Source organism: Halichoerus grypus, chromosome 2, assembly GCF_964656455.1.
Source record: "Halichoerus grypus chromosome 2, mHalGry1.hap1.1, whole genome shotgun sequence".
Taxonomy (NCBI): Eukaryota; Metazoa; Chordata; class Mammalia; order Carnivora; family Phocidae; genus Halichoerus; species Halichoerus grypus.
In genome coordinates this window covers 15,731,326-15,742,256 of record NC_135713.1, presented here as the reverse complement: position 1 = coordinate 15,742,256, position 10,931 = coordinate 15,731,326, and the positions used below count along the sequence as shown (strand labels likewise).

Here is a 10,931-nt window from a genome sequence, read left to right as displayed (position 1 = left end):
CAAGCAAAAGGGGGTAGGCAAGGCATTGCAGTTCCTATTCATCTTTACAAATACAGTGCTGACCTCCAAGGGAAAGCTCTGTCTCATATAAACCCTCCATGCCAGGAGTACTTTGGGGTAAGACATTAAAGGGCATCACTCAAGCTAAATCTCACAGCTACCACCGGACTACGGATCACTGATGAATGAGCCAGCAGTTGAATGTTTAGCAGGCTGTGACGACTTTGCACGGAAATAGGAAAATTTATTACCAGCCTGCCACATCAGTGCCTGTCCTGCCTGCTTTTTCTCCCGTTCCCTCCCGACGTCTACTCCCACTCCATCTGACAGTCAAACCCCTTCTGGCCCCCCAGTTTTCCCTCCCTGCAGAGAACGGATGGTCTAAACAGTCACGGAGTCCCGTCATTTTTCAAGAGCTGTGATGCTAAGGATGATACTGTTGATCCAGGGTTTTAATTTTTTTTTTTTTTTTTTTTTAATTAATGGTATTGCTTTCTACATGACCTTGCAGAGGAGGCTAAAGGGTGTCCATTCTGTGTGCTACAGAATTTGTGCAGCCCCAAAGTATGCACGATGGGGGGGAAAAAAAGAAGGAGGCAGAAGGGAAAGGCAGTGGCCGGAGAGCCGGGGAGGAGAGGAAGGAGGAGAGACAGGGAGAGGAGAGGATCAGGCGGACAGGCTCTGCCAGCCAATCAGAGGCGCGCTCCGGAGCTGCAGAAGACCGAGCCGCGGAGCCCGGGGCTCGCAGGAGCGCCGCCGAGCCGAGTCTGGGGCTCTCCGAGGACGGGAGCAGCTGTGCCGTGAGCACTGGGAAAGTCCCCTCTTTGCTTCTCATAAATTAAGTTCCTTTCCACCAGTTAGGGCAAGTCAGCTAAGGTAAGGCTTCAATAAATGACACTTTACTGTGTAGTGACATTAATATTTTTTGTACAATGGGGCTGCTTACCCGGTTCTGAGTCAAAACAGTATTTGGTGAAATCCTCCTCTCGGATTGGTTTCACAGGATCTAGGGTGAATGGGAAAGTTGTATCTAATGCTTCGTAAGCCTTATGACTCGAATACATTATTATTATTATTATTATTATTATTATTATTATTATTATTATTATTATTTTAATTTCTTATCCAGGAATGTTGCTATAGAGCCTATGGAATGTGAGTCTAATAACCCCGCTGGGTGTCTGTTTATGTTGATCTGTGGATATGCTGTTTCTGCCCTGCCCCTGAAGAAGTTGGAAGGGTAGTCTGCAAGGCACATTTGAGTAGTGATGGCATCACATTGAGCTGTCATGTATGTCTAGTTATAAAAGTGAGAGAGAGCATTGTCAGAAGAGAAACAGGGACGTTGAAACTGAAATTTTGGTAGTGCTTTTTAATTATTGCCTTTCCAATATCCTCTAAAATTACATGATAGCTGAGTACTGAAGCTGCAGCCGAACAAAGCTCATTTTCTCTTTTCTCTTTCATTCTTTTTTTTTTTTTTTCCCCATGAATCGCTTCCATAAGCGCTTATTAAAGCTTAAAATGAAACTTTTACTTCTCTTAAAGGGCACTATAAATGATGCATAAAAAAGAATTAGGCAGGCTCCTGTGATCAGCAACACACTTTATTTAGCATATGCCCTTATGTTTGTTAACTCTGATTCATTTCCCTTTCTTAACTTCTTGAACCTGATTTGTCTGAGTGTGGGAATAACAATTATTTTGTATTAATTTTCGTGTCTAAAATTCAAGGCAAAATTATGCCTTATGCATGTTTGTATGCCTCTGTGTGTGTGTGTGTGTGTGTGTGTGTGTGTGTGTGTGTGTGTGTTGTGCGTGCAGATGTGGAACTAGGAAAACCTTTCATGTAACAGGTGAAAAAATACAATTTTATTAGCTAGTTATTACAGTTTTTCCTTATATCAATGCCTGTGGTACTTAATGAACTTTCAGATTAATCAAGAGTAAATGTTCCTTGCTATTTCCCTGCTGGATATCAAGAAATACTAAAATAAAATTCTTAGCTAAAATTATGATGGTCTTCCATTTGCTCAGGTGATGGTATCACTGCTTTGAACTGAGAGATACAGATCAGAGAAAGATTTTATTATGCAGCCAAAAAATAATAATAATAATAAACACAAGCTCTCACAGTGTTTTGGAATCTTTATTTTCCACTCTGGGATCACCCACAGATTTTTCAAAGCAGGGGGCTTTCCTTATGCAGTAATTGCTCTCTTCTATTTTAGTGGACTTGTCTTACCAGAGAAAATATTCTAAATCAAGAGTTTGAGGTCCAGATTAGATCTCGCGTGTGCCTTGTTGGATGTGGGAGGGGAAAGCAGGATATGATACTAGTAGAGAATTAGTTCTGTCGTCTAACACTCTGGTCCAAGCACCAATCATCATTTCAGTTTCTTCCAAGCCTCCTGTTAGATGTTTAATTCTGGATTTCTTGATAATGAATTAACCCAGTGTAGGTCAACACATTTATTCACTTAATAAGGCATTCATTTAATGCCTTGCTGGGTAAGGATTTTATAAACCATAAAACTGATGATTTTCACAGAGATAGCTAACTTAAGGAGGGAAAAAACAAAACAAAAATGATACCAATGGTCAAGTTTGATTCCCTGACAAGAATCAGAGGTAAAAAATAAGGATTTACTGTTTTAGATGCAACAGAAGTGTCCAACTGAAGATAACCCAGGAGTAAAGGAAAATATAATAGTAGAATGAAGGTAAGAGCTGGAAAGCTCTAGCTGTAACTCTGTCTAGTGCATGTTGGGTATAATTGCTGCAGCAGTTGTGAACATGGTCAATAGAAACCGGTGCTCGAGTAAAATCTACACACTGGGCAATTGGAAATTATTCCTCCTGATGCCCTATTTTTCAGATGGATATAAGGGAATTATGAGAATGAATGAGTCAGTCCAACTTTATAAATTCTTTAGATGAAAGGTGCTATATATAGTAAATATATAGTACTTTTTTATTGGCTCATATAAATATCATTATTGTGCTTCGTGTTGATTTTTGTGGTCTGATGAATAGAAACCACATGTTCACAGGTGTGTGTCCCATTTGTCCTGTATTTGGCTTGATGATTAGAAGTTTGAGGTATACCTGATGTATTTGCAATCTGATTGAATCATCTTTTAGAATCTGAACATGCATGTACCTGTCAGTAGGTCTAGGATAAAACATACTGAACTTATTGACCTGAAAATATTTATTTTTCTCAAATCCCTGTTTTCGATGCCATGTAGACAAGTGAAAAGTGAGAGAAGTTGAGAGATTAAACACAGCAAATGTGTAAGATGTTGTTTTGCTTTTTTTTTTCTTAATAAGTAGAGGACTTCAAACTTTTTAATTCACTTAATGAATACCTTTGTGTTTTGTAGGATGCCTAGCAGCATCCCTGTTTTCTACCCACAAGATGCCAGGAGCAGCATTCCCAAATTGTGACAACCAAAAATATCTGCAGGCATTGTTAACTAGTTCCTTGGGGGGGGGGGGCTAGCACCCCTCTCCCGCTGAAAACCACTGCTGTAGTAAAAATCAAAGATTGTGTGCAGAAAAGGGTCATACAACCCATGGTTCGAGTAGACAACTGCTCACATACAGTTCAGTTTCGGTGCTCTGTGATGACCCCCTTCTCTTGCTTTGGATGAATTTCAACTGGTGTTTCATTAGGTCCCTAACACAGACTGTGGGAGAGCTTATCAGTATTCTTTTTTCTATAAACTGAGAGACTGGCCTGTATTATCATATATTATCATTTGTAGGACCAAGAGGAAATTTAAAAAAATGGGAAAAAGAAAATGTAGATGCGAAGGCTGAAGACACATTTCACTTCAATTTTTTTTCAGATGAGTCTTTAATATAAATAATAAGTAAATGAAAGATATTGATTCTATTCTATAATAGCTTTTGTTATTTTTTTCTTTTCTTTTTTTTTTTTTTTTTTTTGAGTATGTCTATGTTTAGAATGTCAGGAGTGGGTGTTTACTCTAGTAATTCCATGTGCTTGGAGTAGTTTATAATGTTCAAAGTCTCCAGAAGTAAAAGGAAAACATTTTGATTTTATTTTTTTTTTTTTAAGATTTTATTTATTTATTTGAGAGAGAGAATGAGAGAGAGAGAGAGAGAGCACATGAGAGGGGGGAGGGTCAGAGGGAGAAGCAGACTCCCTGCTGAGCAGGGAGCCCGATGTGGGACTCGATCCGGGGACTCCAGGATCATGACCTGAGCTGAAGGCAGTCGCTCAACCAACTGAGCCACACAGGCGCCCAACATTTTGATTTTAAATGCATACTTCTTAGTTGGTGGTAATGTATAGCACAATTAAAAAAAAAAAAAAAATTGAGCTTAATGATTTGAAGACATGGCAGAACTTGATCCTGACCTGGATTACTTGTGTCAAAAGTCCCTTGTATATAGGCCATTTTTCCTCATCTGCCAAAGGGGATAAGAATAGGCATGAGAACCAAACAATACAAGGTGTTAAAATGGCTTTCAATTTGTTAAGATCTACACCACTGTTGATAAATTATCGTAGAGTCAATGTCTCTGGTGATTTGTTTGATGAGAATTGACTCAGCCTGCTAAATCTTCCAGCTTTAGCGGTTAAAAATTATCTATAAGAAATGGCAGTATTTTTTGTTTTGTTTTTATTTAAATTCCAGTTAGTTAACATACAGTGTAATGTTAGTTTCAGGTGTACAATATAGTGATTCAACACTTCCATAAAACAGCCTGTGCTCATCACTAGTGCCCTCCTTAATCCCCATCATCTATTTCACCCATCCCCCCCCATGACCATCAATTTGTTCTCAGTAGCTACAAGTCTGTTTCTTAGCTTGCCAATCTCTCTCTCTCTCTCTCTCTTTTTTTTTCCCCTTTGCTTATTTGTACAAAAGGCATTATTCTTATTTTTTTTTTTTTATGGATGAAATAAAACATCTTCATTTTGGAATGTGATTTACGTTATAGATAAACCTAATTTTTCTCTCATTTCCATTTTTCCCATATTATCTACATTTATAATTTGTTTAAAAATACAGAAATGTGAAACCTAGAATGTACTTTGAAATTTCCTCTTCAACAAGAACCATTTAACCATTAGTACCAATTTGGTATATATTTTCAAAATGATTTTTAATAAATAGATTAATATAGATATTTATATATAATTATAAAATATAGATTTAAAGTTAAAGATGCAGGTGTACACAAATGTATGCATTCATATGAGCATATGCGTACAGATAAAGTAAACACAGCTCAGTGTTATACCCAACTAATTTTATAGCATGTTCACTCTTCCATGTGAGGTTATAGAGAATTCATGAATATTTAGCAAGAATCCAGTACACCATTATGCACAGATCTGACATTTAACTCTAGTTCAATGTTCGGGACACACATTTGTTTTACAGCTTTCTCTTCTTATTATGCCAGGGTGATTTCAGATTGGTGATGCCCCTGGCATAGTGAGTGGTGGACATTTTGACGATTGCATAGATTTACTACCATTCATTTAAGTAATCCTCTATTAAAATGTTTTTTTTGGGGGGGGCGCCTGGGTGGCTCAGTTGGTTAAGCGACTGCCTTCGGCTCAGGTCATGATCCCAGGGTCCTGGGATTGAGTCCCACATCGGGCTCCCGGCTCAGCGGGGAGCCTGCTTCTCCCTCTGACCCTCTCCTCTCTCATGCTGTTTCTCTCTCGCTCACTCTCTAATAAATAAATAAAATCTTTAAAAAAAAAAAAATTTTTTTTTTTTTTTAATAGTAAAGAGAAGGCCAACACAAATTAAATAATTTAGCATCTCTATCATTGCTGATAGTGTTTTGACTTTTAAGTATGGTACATGTTCCAGAAAGAGATTTCCAGGAAAATAAATGGACTTCAGGGAAATGTAGGAACAGGTATAAGAACATTCACTTTAGTGTATCCTGACATGTGTGGGTATTGCTTCCTAGATACCAGAAAATTCTGGTATGTTAAATTCTACACTGCATGGCTACATCCATTTAGGAAACTTCTTAGTAAGCAGAGAATAAAATGAACAAAGTTCAATCCCTACAAGTATTTGAGTGAAATACTGAATAAAGCAAATATTTCACTTATCTGAGCTCCCCTAGACTATGCGTTATCCAATATTACTCACACTGCATGGGATATGATAGATGAATTGCCAGTAAAATGAATTTGGACTTTGCAGATGCCTCTACTGGAAAAAGGGGAATTCACTATCATTTCGATTTCACTTATGTTTAGATGACCATAAGGATCTTCATATAGATATTTATTTTCATTGTATTTTATGCCTTTGGGACAATATATATGACATATATAACTATGCCCAATCTGATGTGACTGGCAAGTTCACTTGATCCAATTATTTTCAGTCAGTCTACCTGATAACAAAAGTATTTTAAATAAAAATATATGTGTAGGTTAAGCTCACAGTTATCAGTGGGATTTAAATGAAGACTGAATGACATTTTAACCTATTAAATCATCATATTACAAATAATTTTTGAAACCAGTGTTGGCAAAGGTGTGATAAAATTTTATTTACAGTTATCCCTTGTGGAAGTGAAAATTAACATACCAGTTTTGAAAAGCAATTTTCAGTCCATGGCCATAGATGGGAAAAAGCAGACTTCCTGACATGTGACTTGTGGGAATAAACCACTAAAAAACAATTCAAAGTATCAAAAAATGAAGAAATAACTCAAGAAGTTAAACATAAGAATTCAAATCAATCTAAATAATGATAAATTGATGGAACTTGAATATTAAGCTTAATACAAAACTTTATATAAAATGATTTTTAAAAGGCCATCAAGTAAATCCATTCTCTTAGATAATATATTGAGACAAAAATGTGTATCTCCCAATTTTTCTGTACTGTTTATATATTTAAACATAGATAATTAGTATCTTCAACTTCAATGTGATATAATTTAAATGAGCCATGAAAATATAAACGAATTATTTTAGCTTTATGCAATTTTTTGCTTTTATAGAGAACCTGCTTATTGGCTGATTGGTTCAGTTCAACTTACCAATAGATGAGAAAGCCCTGTATTACTGATTGGGAAGTAAAACAGTTCCAAAAGACTATTCAGTAAGATTTTCAATTCTGTGATTGAAATTCTACTTTTAGATGATTTTTATCATATTTTTAAAGCAAAAGTAGTCATATCAAATAATAGATTATACTTTATTAAATATTAAATTAACTTATGGGGATTACATTCTATTTGGGAAGAGTGATGATATACAAGGGAAATCATGTATTACTTGTAGAAAATACCATTATTAAGTGGGATATGGAATAAAAGTGTTTTTTTTTTAAGATTTTATTTATTTATTTGAGAGAGAGGGAGAGAGAGAGAGTGAGAAACAGCATGCAGGCGAGAGGGTCAGAGGGAGAAGCAGGCTCCCCGCTGAGCCAGGAGCCCGATGTGGGACTCGATCCCAGGACTCCGGGATCATGACCTGAGCCGAAGGCAGTCACTTAACCAACTGAGCCACCCAGGCGCCCTGGAATAAAAGTTTTGAAGAAATAGGTGGTAGTTTATATTTTAGCTATTATGGCTTGTAAGCCCTCATTAAGAAGGTGACTTTGAGGGCGCCTGGGTGGCTCAGTTGGTTAAGCGACTGCCTTCGGCTCAGGTCATGGTCCTGGAGTCCCTGGATCGAGTCCCGCATCGGGCTCCCTGCTCGGCGGGGAGTCTGCTTCTCCCTCTGACCCTCCCCCCTCTCATGTACTCACTCTCTCTCAGTCAAATAAATAAATAAAATCTTTAAAAAAAAAAAAAAAGAAGGTGACTTTGAATAAAGCCTTGGAGGAAGTATGGTTATGGACAATATTGATACATAATAAGCCATATTCCGGAGAGCACGAAAGCAAGTACAGAAGTGGGGAGGAATATGCACAGCCTATGGAAGAATAGCAAGAAGGCCAGCATAGCTGGAATGAAGGAACAGAAATGAATCATAGAAGGACAATACCATTAAGAGATAATGGAAACCAGATCATGTGCAGATACTATAGATTAGTGTAAGGACTTTGTATTTTTCCTAGGAGATTTGGGGTAGTCTTAGATGTTTCTGATGAGAGAAATGACTTAATCTGATGTCTGTTATGTTAGGTGATAATAGAAGATGAAGGCTACAGATAGGATTAAGGTTACTAATAAGCTATGTGTCAGCAAGGAAGTCTTGCCATGGGCTTGCAATTAGACCGAAGAGGAGCTAGGACAGAACAGGACAGTTGTGGAATTATTTCAGTAATTTGGAGGAGAAAAAATGGTGACTTGCTGCAGAGTGAAAGCAATGGAGGTGGGTAAAAGAGGTATATCTTGAAATTAAAGCTGACAGGACTTGACATTATATAGGATATTTGGGCTGGTGGGGGACAGTGAGGGTAAAGGATAAATTTTGTTTGCTGCATCCCGAGCAATTAGAAGGATGTAGTTGGGGAGCACCTGGCTGGCTCAGTCGAAAGAACTTGTGGCTCTTGATTTCAGGGTCATGAGTTCGAGTCCCACATTGGGTGTAGAGATTACTTAAATAAATAAACTGAAGAAGAAGAAGGAGGAGGAGGAGGGGGAGGAGGAGGAGGAGAAGGGGAATGGGAAGGGGAGGATGAAGAAGGACGATGAGGAGGAAGAAGGAGGGAGAAGGGGGAGGGAAAGAATTGGGCAGAACAAAGTTTGGCAGGGGAAGGAGAACAGGCAGTTAGATATGAAGAACCAAGTTTTGTATATTTTTTCAGGTTTTTTGTTTTGTTTTTTAAGTAGGCTCCATGCCCAGCATGGAATCCAATGGGGGGGGGCCCAAACCCACAACCCCAAGATCAAGACTTGAGCAGAGACTGAGTCAGAAACTCAACCAACTGAGCCACCCGGGGGGCCCCTATATATTTTTAGATTTAAATGTCTAAGTAGGGATGGCATGGAGTCAGTTGAATACAGAGGTGTAGGATTCAGAGAAGAGCTGTCAGCTGGAGGTAGGAAATCAGAAGCCATCCCTCATAGATCGAATTTAAAATGAAGAGATTGGATGTGAATGAAAAGATGAAAAACATAAGGCCAGAAGCTGGAGCAACCCAACACAGATAGGTTGGAAAAATAAAAACCAGCACAATTGGTTTCTTGAGGCCATAAAAATTAATATTGGCACAAAATCATTGCTTTAATCATCTCTAGATTTCAGTGTTCATTAATATAGTTCTACTCTTTTAATATTTTTATTGGCTTTAACTAAAGCATGATGTTACAATTATTGCTTTTTTGATTTGACAAATATGTAATATAAAATATATCTAATTTACTAATGGTTGAATATTTTGCTTTTTCCTAACACAAAATTACTCTAAAAATATTTTAAAAAGTAGGTAAGAAGTCTCCCGTAGCCAATATTAAAATTAAGGAACTGTATGTTTTTGTGTTGCTATCCTGCTCATGATTTATGTCCTTTGATGTGCAGGAGGAATATATAAAAAACCAAGATATGAATCTATAGTTTCAACTGTAGGTATGAGGACTATAAAATAATGAAATTGATCTTTAAACAAATATGCAGGATTACTATATTAGTAGATTTTATCAACAACGCTCACACCAATGAAAGCATTCTTTCAGCAACTATTCCAAGACACACGCATGCACATGCACACACATTCACACACACACACAACCCTGACTTTATGATCACATTCTGTTACTTAATCGAAACAGATGATAATCAGCCTGATTAACCAGCGCTTTATTAACAAAACTTCACTTAGAATATTTATAATCTTAGATGAATTAAGTGCTTTAACTTCTGCAACTCAGTTTTGTGAGAGAAGTAACAAAAAGAGTTTGAACAATTTAAAGGCTTGTTTAAGTGTTGTGTGTGACCACATTGAAGGCTAATGTAGTGGGCAGAATAATGGTTCCCAAAGATATCCAGGTCCGAATTCCTGGAACCTGTGATTATATTGGGTGGCAGAGGTAGATTAAGAATGTAGATGGAATTAAGGTTGCTAATCAGCTAATCTAAAACAGGGAGCTGATCCTGGAGGATCCAGGTGGGCTCATGGTAATCACAGGGTACTAAAGGTGGGAAAAGGAGGCATACAGGAGGTCAGAGTGATGATATGTGGGAAGAACTCAACTCTGATGTTGCTGGGTTGGAATATGGAGGAAGAGGGCCAAGCACTAAGTGCTTTGGGAAACCACTAGAAACTGGGGGAGGAAAGGATTCTCCTCTATGCCTTTAGAAAGGAAGGCAGACATGAAAGTCACTTTGATTTTAGTGCAGTTGTGACTCATTTCAGACGACTGACTTCACCCATTTCAGACTCCTTTATCTACATACAGAACCATAAGATAACAACTTTGTGACGCTGTGATGTGAAGACACTAAATTTGTGGTATTTTGTTACAGTAGCAATAGGAAACTGATACAGCTACCTAGCATAAGGAGGTGTTTTAAGTTCCGCCTTTTATAAACAAATCATGTTAATTTTTTGAGCATAAAGATATTGAATATTATTGAATATATAATAATTATACCATTAACCTGATATTGTTATATTGTTCAACATTATAAATTGTTGAAAAAAATCATGATATCCACCCTGAAAGATGTTTTCTAAAATGGAATGTAAAGTATAATTAGACCCTAATGAAAGAAAACAATGTATCTTACCTAATGTGTACATTCTTGTCCCCAGTAAGTACATTGTACTTCTATTAATGAGTGTATTGGACTTCTAGTTCTTGTGTCCGAATATGATTTAAAGAGTGTCAAATTCTTTTCTATAGCTCTTTTAGGTAGATTATTCATTTATGTAACAATGCAAGCATCAACTTACAAATTAAGAAATAGAATGTATAGCAATGTATAATGTATAAACCACCTTTCCCCTTTTCACTTTTAC

At 37.3% G+C, this 10,931-nt stretch overlaps 1 protein-coding gene across 3 annotated transcripts in view; it reads left to right on the top strand.

The window, feature by feature from the left end:
- The first annotated feature begins 703 nt into the window (after nucleotides 1–703).
- The window catches only part of CDH18 (cadherin 18), a 458,591-nt gene continuing 448,363 nt past the window's right edge, over nucleotides 704–10,931 (top strand). For 2 of the 3 annotated variants that reach the window (XM_036064737.2, XM_036064736.2), the window contains exon 1: nucleotides 705–876. The gene's annotated coding sequence lies outside the window, so the exon portion shown is untranslated. Of the gene's footprint in view, nucleotides 877–10,931 lie in introns of all 3 variants that reach the window. The other variant, XM_036064734.2, reaches the window with a different exon arrangement.